Source organism: Carassius auratus, unplaced genomic scaffold (assembly GCF_003368295.1).
Source record: "Carassius auratus strain Wakin unplaced genomic scaffold, ASM336829v1 scaf_tig00011476, whole genome shotgun sequence".
NCBI classification, from domain to species: Eukaryota; Metazoa; Chordata; class Actinopteri; order Cypriniformes; family Cyprinidae; genus Carassius; species Carassius auratus.
In genome coordinates, this window is record NW_020524204.1 from 41,984 (window position 1) to 55,445 (window position 13,462).

Consider the following 13,462-nt stretch of genomic DNA (forward strand, 5'->3'; position numbering starts at 1 on the left):
ATGAGATCATACAACATGGTGCATTACAAGGCATAATCAATGCATTAAAACTACTTTTATAATTCAATGTATACAAATGCTTTAAGTAAAGCGTTATCAAACTTTTTTTTTGGGGACTACAGATGAAAATGATCCACACTGTTTAAATCTGGCACATTTTATAATGACTATGTATTACTAATGTGCATTGTCCCTGATTAAATAAACACATTTTTCTCTGAACTTTCTTATGTAACTGTGAAAAACTGAACGACTGCACCTCTCCAAGGGTGAGGTATGCAGTGACTGTGTGTCTGTATGACAGTTAGCTGTGGAAAACTATTAGACTTCAACTGAAAGAGCCATACCTGCGTTCAGGAGAGAGGGAATGGCCACACAGCGCACCAGATCCTCCAGTAACAAACACTGACGAGCGATCAGGATGGCAACGAATGTCGCCAGTGAGTCATGGAAAGACAGATCACTCACCTGCTCAAAGAGAAAACACATTCAATTACCACCAGGAACATCTAGCACAGCTATTTAAAGGGATAGTTCACCCAAAAATAAACAATTGCTTTTAATTTAGACACCCTCAAGACAGTAAAGCAGCCATCTTTAGCTGAAACTGTGGTGATTGATACAATGCAAGTCAACATGTTTTTAGGAATTTAAAATGAAAATAAAAGGCAACGTGAATATCTGTGGCTTCTGACGATGTATTGAGTTCTTATGAAGTGAAATGATTGGTCTGTGCAATTATTTACAGCATTATTACCTGGAAATCTGATGCAAACTGTCTTGTTGGACCGTTAGTTTCGATGAAATTTGTTCAGTTCACTAGTTTGTGTAACGACACAATGATGCAGTGAATATGCAATAGCATATTTCCAATATATGACCACACGGTCTAATGTTAAACCAAAGGCAAAAGAAGTGAAAAATTTGAGGTTTTCACAAAAACTTCTAGCATTTCATATGCTCCACATAGTAATTAAACATATAAAATGATTTTTATTTGTATGTTTTCTGAGAGGAGTGCCTTTTTCTCTGCTCACTTCTGGGCGTCTGAAGCTGAAGTTGTAGATCTATGTTGCAAAACACAGCATTCAAGCTTTTTGCAAATATTCATATTGCATTCTCGATGAGTCCAAAGCAGTGAAATATGATTTTTAAATCCCATGCTAATGAAAACAAAACTATCACGCTGACATTTGCAAAGCACACGCATAAGATGAAATCTCGCGATTATTGTGAAATATGTCTTCCGTATGTGAGATCCATACAAACATAATCTGTTACGTCTTACATGAATGTTTCATTAATGGTTAGTAGAAGTAGTCACTTGCAGCTCTTGATTAAACTACTGTTTATTTGCAGCTTTGTTCTTATTTTTAATAACAAAGATCAAACTAAAGCACGTGTCACATATTATTAAAGCATCCAATAATGGTGTGAAATGTGGATGTTTTATATGTCTGAAGCAAATAAAGTGAATAAACGAAACTGAAAAAGTTAATTCATCACAGGATCAGTTACGCCGCTATTTCGGCTCATTTCGAGTCAAAGTGACTGTCTGGCATCTGAAAGTTAGTTTTGATCGAGTAACTTGTAGATCTGTGCTGCTGGAGATTGATTTGGAGAACTGAATCAACTCATTCACCAAAAACAACCGGTTCAAAAGAATAATTCGTGTTTCTTGCACAGACTGATTGTTTTGCTTCATAAGACCTCAATATACCATTCATTTTTTGTTCCTTGATATACTTTTTAAAAAAAACTAGTCGTCGCTGACTTGCATTTTATTAATCACCAAGCACCAGGTTTCAGCTAAAAATCTTCTTTACTGTTATCTGAAGAAAAGAAGTCATGTTTCACCTATCGTCCATTGACTTGAGACACTAGTTAGTTAACAAAAGAAACTAATAAGAATGTAGTAAAATGGAGTATTTTCATAAAGACAAGTAAAAACAACTGAAACATGTTTTAGTCAGCACTAATATACTAAAAATGAGATCACATGGCTACAAAATATTAGCAGTCAAAGCAACAATTGAAAGCGGACTCACGTCAACGTTGCAGAGCAGGTCGTTGAAGCCACAGTTGCCGTTGTTGGAGGAGCAGCAGAGAGCCTTGAGTACTCCCAGCCACTCGGCGCTGAGAGAGCGACAGTACGCCGTCAGCTCGGCGCACAGGATCCCGATATCATTCACCCTGAAACAAACCACACAACAGTTTCTCACCGCAGGAGAGCAGGCACAGCTACAGATGCCATGCAGCAGACAGGACCAAGGACACTGTTTATATAAACCATCCCTGGCATTTTTATGATAGCAGCACATTTTTTAATGATTTAAATTATCTTTTATATTCGTCCATCGAGTTTACTAAAGTCAAAATAGACATTTTTTGTCTTAACGTGTTAAAGACTGATGTTACTCAACTCTACAATTTAAACTTTGGTTGTAAAATGGTATTTTAAAAAAAAACAATGATCTTTGATTGGTAATAGTTATCATAAACTGTAGTAACAGGAATATTTTACTTATTTTTACTGCTTAATTGAAAATTATTAACTTAGCACTGGTCTAATAAATGATATATATATATATATATATATATATATATATATATATATATATATATATATATATATATAAAATGTTATATAAATATTATATTGTATTTTTAGTGTATATATTATAAATGATATATAACTTAATAAAAATTATATATAATTTATAATATATACACTAAAAATACAATATAATATTTATATAACATTTAATAAATGAATAATTTATATATATATATATATATATATATATATATATATATATATATATATATATATATATATATATATTTATTTATTTATAAAATGTTATATAAATATTATATTGTATTTTTAGTGTATATATTATAAATGATATATAACTTTTAATAAAATAAATACAATATTAAGTCTTTTACATACACACACACACTATTTTGTATTAATATTCCAAATTCACTTATTCTTTTGTTATTTATTTTAGTATAGTTATATTATGGTATTATTTTCAGAAGAAAGTTTATTTTCGGTTTGTTCTAATTTCCATTCATTTTTTTATCTAAGACTTACAAGACAACCCAATTATAACATGTTTTTAATCATTTTAAACTTTTTTTAATCGATTGAATCAGAAGCCCACCTCTCGGGATCACGGTGGTCCACACACACATCCATGAGCACGTTACAAACGAAGCTGTATCGGTTAGCTGGGCTGTCATTGAGGATCTTTCCCACCATGGAGTGGTTGAGGTTGTGCGCGGTAGGATTAGCGATAGCGTCGATCATGAACACCTGATCCCACAGCATGTTAGAGTCTGATGGGTCGATGTTATAGTAGATGGAGTTCTTCACCTTCGAGCAGAACTCACTTTGGGAAATCACACAAATCCAGACACCATTAGAGACCAGGAATACGAGGAAATACTTAAAGAAGCATGGATTTCGTTCCTCTCACCTGAAAATCTCCCCAAACTTGCTCTTCAGGTGACTGCAGGAAGTATAGAGGTCGTAGAGATAGGCCAGGATACAGCGTTCGGCTGAGGAACAGTCTGCAGGATTCACGCCAGACTTGACTACGATCCGCAGCCTGCCAAGAACGAGACAAAATATTCATCACTGTCCAAGTAGCTTGAAGGAGATGTTCACTTCCAGAATAAAAAAATCCTGATCATTTACCTCGCCCATGTCATCCAAGATGTCTTTTTTTTTTTTTTATTAGGGTTTTTGAGGAAAACACTTCTATGGTGGTCGATGATTTAACAGTCCAAACTGCAGTCAATGCAGCTTCAAAGAGCTCCCAGCTGAGGAATAAGGGTCTTATCTAGTGAAACAATTGGTCATTTTCTTAAAAAAAAAAGAAATTATATATATATAGCTCTAGTTTACACATTACATAATCCTGTTCGAAAGATTACTCAATTAGTTCTTCGGTTAAAAACTTAATCTCATTTTATCCTCCAACTCTAAAATTGCATGATTTCACTGTTTTACCTTTTTTGTTGAGGGCATTTCACTTTTTTTTAAATGTTAGCATTTTGTAAAACAAAGACGCGCATTGCAGAGGTAATGCAAGCTAAGCATTTGTGGTTAAAAGTATATCTTTTAAAGAAAATTACCAATTGTTTAGATAGATTTAGACCCTTATTCCTCGACTGAGAGCTGCATTGACTGCAGTTTGGACCGTCAAATCATCGACCACCATAGAAGTCCACTATATGGAGAATGTTTTCTTCAAAGACCTTAATTTCTTTGTGACTGAAGAAAAAAAACATTCATATCTTGGATGACATGGGGGTGAGTAAATGATCAGAAAATGTTTATTCCGGAAGCAACTTTTGCTTTAATGCCATTCCAAAATAAAAAAAAAATCTAATGGCAATATCCCATCGAGTGGTGGACCTGAATATGACGTACCCATCGAAGACCTGTGCGGTCTGGTCAGGATTGAGGATGAGGCAGGAATGGTATCTCCGCAGAACGGCCACGATACACAGACAGAGACCTGTAGTGTAACTGCCCGCCAGGTTGGAGGACTTCAGCAGGAGCTCTGCTTCCACCAAACTCAACTCGTTCAACAGCTACAGGACACAACACACGCCGTCAAAATAAAAGTCCTGTCTCGAACACATCGGCCAAGCAGAAAAACTTATCGGCAGATGTCGATATTTGAGAAAAAAATAAATAAAAGACAAATATCGGCCGATATATCGGCATTGGTGATATTGGTCGACCACTAAATACGACTATTTTAATGCATTCATATGAACCCAAACAGAGAATCAGAGGTGATATTTTGGGATCAGCTGTCATACAGGACACAACAAACGCAATCAAAAGTGTCTAACACATCGGCCAAGCAGAAAACTTATCGGGCGATGCCGATATTAAAAAAAAAAGGACAAATATCGGCCGATATATCGGCCTTGGTGATATATCAGTCGACCAATAAAAACGACTATTTTAATGCATTCATTTGACCCCAAACAAAGAGTCAGAGATTATATTTTGGGATCAGCTGTCATACCTGTATAGCAAAGTCAATGAGGCCACTTATATTGAGCGAATACTCCATGAGGTCGAAGATGAACTGGATGTGTTGGACCAGTGGGAGGTGGTAGGACATGCCTAAGGCAAAGCTGGTGATCTGTTCCATAACATTCCTGGACACCTGTGATACACAGCAGTATTACCCAACTGAATTACATCTGAACACTAATGAGATTTACAGTGAACTTAAATTAGTAGGTTTGAATACACTATTCAAATGTTGCCCAGGTGTACTTTTGAAATCTACTCCAGTGTCTGAGAGCGTGATCAATGCATATGCACTACCTAGTGATCCCTGGGTTTAAAACACAAACAAGAACAACAGGTCACAGCAGCTCATTGAAGGAAGTCAGGCTGACCTGAGAAGTGACCTGGTGCTGGTCAAAGTGTGAGAGGTGCTGGAATTTAGAGAAAATGTCTTCAGCGGTGGGAAAAGCCTCGGGTTTACTCCTCTTCCTCTTCTGGCCTTCCTCACCTCCTGAGGAAAGAAAGAAAAAGACAAAGATTGATGAATAGACAGCACACACCATTTAATATCTCAGGCTGCTGCAGCGAAGGAAATAATGGCATGTTCAATTACAACTCCACTAAAAAAATAAAAGCAAACGCAGGGTTGCACTTTATGACCGAGTTGGCAGCTAAGCTTGAATATAATAAGACCATGATTGCTATTAGCATTGAGATGGGGCTACAGCTATGAATATTCAATGACAGCAACAGAGGTAAGACCGTCAATAATGGAGGACAGTGGGAAAAAAAGACTAATGTAATCAAGCATTAATGATGAACGGTTTCTATTCGGCCCTCGAGGAGAGACGGCGATCTAAATGTGTCACTCAGAGCCGAAAGGTGAAGCTAAAGCACACAACTGCAGTCAAGACTGATTGTGACGGTCACAGTGCAGCACAAAATGATTTGCGTAACATACCTCAGCAATTAAAGAGAACGTAAAGATCTCAGTAAAAAATCGTTTGGTTGCTAAAAAGCTGCAAATAAGTGAAATTCTGTGTTTGAAAGATAAAATAATAAGGGTTTCTAGAAACATAAAGGTTAATGAATGACTTCTTTGATTCCTTTGCGAATAAATTTCCAAAGGAATGAGTAATAAAGTCATCAAAGTGTGTCGGTTTGAGTTGTGTTCATTGTTGCACCTGTCTCTGCTGTACTCTTGCGGTTAAGGACCTTCAGGATGTCTTTGGTGATCTTCTTGATGGCGTGCCGAGCTTCATCTCTCTGTTTGCCAACCCCATAGAGAACCACCAGACGCTGGTTACACTCGTGACTTGCACTCTCCTCCTGAAAAACAACCAGTTTAGTCACAATATTAGTCACATACAATACAATTCAAAACTTTGGGATTGGTACGATTTTTTTTTTTAAAGGAGGGGGGTTTATTGTGGTTTCATGCATTCTGAGTTCCACAAAGTTAAAGAGTTGGATTCTCATGCTAAACATGGCCAAAGTTTAAAAAAAACAATTTGGATGGAGTAATTATGTCAAATATACTGCTTCATAAGTTTCAGAAATGCTTTTTCCCCCAAGCATGGCCCTCCATGATATCAGCACACACAAAGGAGTCTTTAAAGGAGTCTGTTTTTGAATGTGAAGGAAAGAAAATCTTATTCTGCTTCATAAAGCACCCAGCGTTAAGTGAACAATGGATGCAGTTTGTTTTTTTTCCGTCTGTAACATGCATATTATTAAAGTCTGTAACATAGTTTGGTTAAAATTTCTCAATGGCAGTGTTAAAAATACCTTTTTACCCTGTCAAAAACAGCTCTTTTAAGAGCATGCCGTTTCGTAGCATTTTCCTTTAAATGTTAATGAGCTCTTTTAACCCCACCCCCTCTTCTGAGATGCACTGGAGTAAATGACGAATGCCATGTTCATTAATACATCCATCAACAGAACACCTAAATCGTTGAGGATCATTCTTGTCTGGAATGATGATGGCCCACTCAAGGCGGAACTAAGGTAAGACTCTACTGTCAATCAAACTATTGTGGGAGGGGCCTGTTTTTGTGACATCACACAGGAATCTGAGATCAGCTTGATTTGAGAAAGGGGTAAAGCAGATAAAAAAAAGCACTAGGTGGATTTTTATCATTTCAGTTCAGACAACTTGTAAAAGTGTATGTAGCATAATTTTAAATATACTTTAAAATTTCATTTATTCCTGTGATCGAAACTGAATTTTCAGCATAATTTCTCCATTCTTCAGTGTCACATGCTCCTTCAGAAATCATACATAATCAGTGTTAAAAACAGTTTGTGGAAACCCTGAAGGAAGACATTTGCTACTTGAAAGAGACCCTTGTTATTTATTAACAGTGACACTTCAGTTTAAGTACCAATTCTCACTATTAACTTGCATGCATATTATTTAACTAGCACTTCTAAAGCACATGATAATGTCTTATTCTGCATGACCATTTCTTGCATCCCTAAATCCACCAAACACTTAACAGCTTCCTTACTAACTATTAATAAGTAGGACTAACTAGGAGTTCATTGAGGCAAAAGTTGCAGTTAAGCGTGAGAATTGATCCCTAAACTATAGTGTGACCTTCTTAACAGATCCATATCTATGTTGTGAAAGCATCATTTCCCATCAGTCCTGCTCAAGCTCACCTGAGGAATGGGGAAGTGTGTGGCGTACTGTATGTGACGGGGCTGCTCGTAAACCAGCGGGAAGGCCGGGTCCATTGCCCTTGTCCTTGGCAGTGTTTTTGCTCTCCTGATCCGGGGCAGGTTTCTCCGGGGAAGGGCTTCCCTTCGACTCGCAGTGCATCGGAGGAGAAAACATCTGCTGAAGGTTCAGACAACAACACATTTAGTCAGTTACTTAGATTTTTTTGTCTTGTTTCCAGACAAAATATCTAAACATTAATCTATGATGTCTAATTATGTAAGAAAATCTTTTTTTTTTGCAGTGTACAAAACAGACAAGTGTAGTAAAACACTTTTTCTAACCTCATCAAAGTTAGCGCTGGAGTTGTGATCTATCTCCATTGACTCAGACATACCAGTATCCTAAAAACAAACAAACAATGGAATTAATAGCAATAAAGTATGACTTCATCCAACCAATTACATTCCACCACATCTTGACAGAAAAAAGCTACTTGCTTCCATTTTAACACTGCTTCCTGTTTCCTGCTCTTTGCGCTCTGATTCGTCGGAGGGCTCGTCGCTGGGGGAGCGTGGGCGGGGCAGATGGGAGTCGGAGGCCAGGTCGCCTCGTGAGATGAGGGTGCACATGTAGATGTTGTGTGAGAAGACGTCATGACGGATGAGCTCGCAGAAGAGGAGCACGAGATTGGAGAACTCCACTCGCTCGCTCTCGTTCCCGGGCTCAGCTTCACAGACACAGAGAAGCATTTAGACTTAGTTCAGTTATACTTCATTTAAATGCGTAATCCATCTCTGAAGTGGTTCATACTTATTTATGGCTGTCGAACAATTAATCGTGGTTAATCCTATTCAAAATAAAAGTTTGTGTTTGCACAGTATGTGTGCGTGTGTCCTGTACATCTGGAATCTAATTAAATAAGCTTTCAATTGATGCTTTCCATTTATTTGGCTGAGATGCAATTATTTGAATATCTGGAATCTGAGGGTGCAAAAAAAGTCAAAATACAGAGAAAATCACCTTTAAAGTTGTCCAAATGGATTCTTAGCAATGCATATTAAAATACAATCAATGAAAAGCTTATTCAGTTATTCAGCTTTCAGATGATGCATAAATCTCAATTTTAAAAGGTGTACCCTTATGACTGTTTCCGTGGTCTGTTTTGTTGTATATGCATAATGCATTAATTCCATTCGCCATTTATTATTAACGCACATATTCAATATAGGTTTTTACATCAGATACAGGAATATTACATTTTGTTAAAGCCTCCTTAGCTGCCTTATCTGCTTGTTCGTTGCCGACCAACCGCATCAGATGGTCAGGTCTCCAAAAAAAAAAAGTTTAAATCATATTTCTTTAAAGAGTAAATTTTTTTCTTCTTGTAGGCAAGACATCGAATCTGTGCAAATTAATAAAATACAATAAAAAAAATGCAGTTCCTTTTGTATTTGTCCTAGAGCTAAAAGTGATGCAAAAGCTTCAGCTCTGAAAATCTAGCTTTGTCCAGAGATTGGAATTGGACAGAAAACCCTACGTTTGCTAAAACATGAACTCACTGAGCACAGGTGCTTGTGTGTCCAGGAACTGCAGCAGGACGTCCTGGAAAACAGGCAGCGTGGCAGCAGACAGAGACCCTGAGGACACCGAGCACTTCTCATCCACGACCTCCGACTCTCCACACCGCTAAAAACACACAGGAACATATATATCCCTGTGAAAACTGTGCAGCTGGATATAACCAAACCATATTCATAATACAGTTGTGCTGATACAGTAGTATCATGGACGATAGACAGTGATGTCGCCTGTTGCTGATGCCTTTCATAATAGCAAAATGATAATTATTATTTATTGTCCATCAAAAATAGACTAGGTGTCTATCTTTAGCGAAGCAGCATGGAGAGCTGTTTTCTGTAACAGCTTTTTGGATAACTGAAAAAAATTTAAGCATTAAAATTAGTAACTTACAATGTTTCGATTAAACCATTGAAAACCAAATACATAATGTAAAAATAATGTTTCCCAGCAGCACCTCGGCCTCGATCTCCGTCTGCCTCTTCTCCAGGAGTTTGGCCACCACCATGGCTCTGTGCGGCCCGGACCTTTTACAGGAAACAGCCCACTCACACAGCAGGGTCACCACCGCATCGTCATCTGGACTCATCTACAGTGACATTACACATCAAACATCAGCGCACCAGCTGAAACACTGTTGAGTTACATAACTAGTATTACATAGTTACTGCATTTTATTTACGCTGATGAACAGCTGTCGAAGCATCACAGCACTTACGCGTCTGATTAAAATGTATAACTGTCTATCATTAGTATGCTACCATTTAAACATTTGGGGTTAGTAAGATTTCTCCATCTTAAACAGCTAACACCTGTGTTCTGTAAATCATTCTACATCTGTAATTACTGCCTTCAAGTATTATGTGAATACATATAATGCATATCTTTATTATTTATACAGATCTATAAAAGAATAAAAATGCACAATCTGTACATAAATGGATATACTGTTCCAGATTCTTTAACATTATTTATTGCAAAGTCTCGCTAAATGCATTTATATTTTTTGTTCTCACGTTAGATATGCATGCATGTACGAAGAGCACCTTAAAAACCACAACAAATTCCTTGTGTTTGCACACACTTGGCGAATAAAACTAATTATTTCAATGTTTTGAAGTCTCTTATGCTCACAAAGGCTGCATTTATTTGATACAAAAAAAAAAAAAAGTTAAAAAATGTTGTGAAATACTATTACGATTTAAATTACGGTTTTCTAATGTGCCGATTTGAATATTTCTTATTTTTATCAATGTTAAAAACAGACATTATTTTATTTTAGGATTCTTTGATAAATAAACATTTATTTGAAATAGAAATCTTCTGTAACATGATTGTCTTTACTGTCCTTTCTGATCAATTTAATTTCTTATTCATTTTACTTCTTAGTAAAAACAAAAACAAAATGTTTACAATTTATTTTAGTGTCTCTTAACTAGTTGCTTATTAGCATGCCTATTACTAGAATATTAGCCATTTATTAGTACTAATTAAGCACATGTTAATGGCTTATTCTACATCCCTACACCTAAACTTAACACCTACCTTAGTAACTATTAACAAGCAGCAAATTAGGAATTTATTGAGGGAGAAGTCGTAGTTAATAGTGAATACGTTTTCTAAAGTGTTACTCTGAAAATCTGTGAAACCTCATAACAACAAATTAAAAACACAACTCTCTGTACCTCATGTCCATCTTTGCTCTGTCCCGAGCCGAAGATGCGGTTATACAGCGAATCCAGGGAATTGCTTGAAGTCTGACTTCTCAAAGCTGTGGTTATCCAAAACCTCCAACGTATGCAGGACGCGGCTGATGGTGAAACCTAGCAGACACACCACAGATGATATATTACACAAGCTTTACCGGGCATACGAGAGAAGCCGAATAGTTCGTTCATGCCCACCTGCAGTCGTCTCCTGACACTTATCGAAAGACCAGCGAAACTCCACGGCCTGCCCTCTCTCTTTGATCTGCTCTTCAATCTCCCTCACCTTGACGCGGACCTGAGAAACATCACATTGCTTTAGATGAAGCGCTGTGGTCAGGTGAAGTGCTGGTAGATCAGATGAAGTGAAATCAAGAAGTCAAACCTGCTGGTTAAAGCTGCTGTTGCCCCGGGCATGGGCAGGTTCGACGGGGCGATTGGCAAGAGGTCTAATGGCGAGCCGGTCTTATTACGACTATCTGTCAGAGAGTAGTGCCAGACCAGAGCGCTGGGACAACACAACACGATACTCTAGAGGAACAAACACAATAAAACCAGTGTCAAGAGAAACGCAGCATACATATATACACTAGAGATATAACCGTATGTATCAGTATTTCTGTTAAAATGTGCACACAAGCTAAATATTAATATAACTCTCTGTAAACCCACTTTCTGACACTAGGTGGCACTTATTGAACAGAAGATTTAATACCGTTTTCCATCACCTCTGTGAACGAAGCGGCATTGCGATTAAGAACATTACTTTATTAGGTATTACATGGAGCGAAGATGAACACAAAATGCCATTGAATCTTTGAAAACATTGAAAACTGTACTTTATGCAGGACAGTGTTTATTTATACTCCGTTTTTCAAATCGCCGGTAATCAAATATGGTTTTAATGATAATTAAAATATGAAGCGGTAATACTAACCATGAAATTTTTAACATAAATAAACTATCATGATTGATCTGTAATCATTGCAGCTATTGATGATTTATCAAGTATTCTATCGATTATTCCATTGATTGAGTAATCGGATAGAAGTTTATTTTTCTTTATTAAAGAGCAATAATAAATATACAAGAGATAATAAGATAGGTCTCTTAAAATAAACCCTAATTTGTTTACTCTTTAGAAAAATAAAAAATATTATTGTTGAAATTACATACATTAATAACCATGAAAACTAAACCCATTTAATGCATTTAATTGCAAATTACATTCAAAATGCAAATACTAATAAAAAACAAAATACAAAAATCAATTTTGAATTAGTTTAAAAAGGTAAACATTACAACCTAAAACTAAGGCATAAATCAAAATAATTAAAATAAAGAAAAGTGCTGTTCCGTTCACAGAAGTTATAGAAATGTATCCGTTTCAATTAAGATTAAATAGAATTTTTACAATTTTATGGGGATGTTTACCTTCATAAAGCCTTTTTTTTTAGTATGCATCATCTTTTGAGTAAAATTATTACATTTAATCAGTCAATTGGAATAATAAGACATTTGAGCTGTTATCAAAAAATGATATCAGTATCAAGAGCATGCAAAAAGCTGCAACCGAAGAGGCATTAAAATGTAGGCCCTATTTACACACTATTTAATTTAGCTCAGAGGGACATGAATGCATTTAACCTGCCCTTACAAATGCATAAATAATATTTTGTTATTTAAAACCTAAAACATTTAATACTGATATTTACAATTATTCTAAAAATGAAAAGATACTTTAAATTGTGAAATGAAAAAATGTGTCTGAGTGTGTGTTTGTGTGTTTCACAGAGAGAGAATGAGACGATCAACATGAACATCATAAGTAGCCACCATATTGATTTACGGTCTTTAAATATGTCAGGCACTTATTAAATCTACAGGTCCAGGGTTTATCAGATTGTGCATCAGTAATAATAGTCCATGGGGAGACAGTAAATGGACTAAACGAAGCCTAGAGGCAATTATTTTTGTATTCGAGTTACTCTAGGAATCGTTTCAGCCCTAGCAAGCCATTACCTGCAGCATGCAGCTTAGTCCAAACACCACGGGTCTGTGCTGGGGCAGATGTAGAAGTCTGTGAAGGGCGTTTGGGGCTGGTTGCCCCCTGCAGGCTGGGAGGTCGGGGTGGGGGGCAGAGCGTTCCCTTGCTGGGGGCAGAGCGTTCCCTTGCTGTGCCGATATGCCGTGTGAAGGGTGTCCGCCTGGACCTGGTCCGAGACTGCCATCGCTCAGCAGCAGATTGAGCCGGCGTGTGCAGAAATACGCCAGCCGTCTCGATAAGTAGGCTGACTGCACAAACTCTCCAGAGTACTGAATCAAATAAAGATAGGGCTCAAAATGATCAAAATCCATTTTATAAGCGACCATGTAAAGACAGATTCAATTCTTTATGGGTCCTCTGCCCTGATTTTGGGAGACAATCTGCAGAAATCTCTGGTAAAACTGTGTTAAACCAAACTG

At 36.9% G+C, this 13,462-nt stretch overlaps 1 pseudogene; it reads right to left on the minus strand.

The window, feature by feature from the left end:
• The window catches only part of LOC113073147 (mediator of RNA polymerase II transcription subunit 12-like), a 31,338-nt pseudogene extending 17,984 nt beyond the window's left edge, over positions 1-13,354 (minus strand).
• Positions 13,355-13,462: the final 108 nt, after the last annotated feature.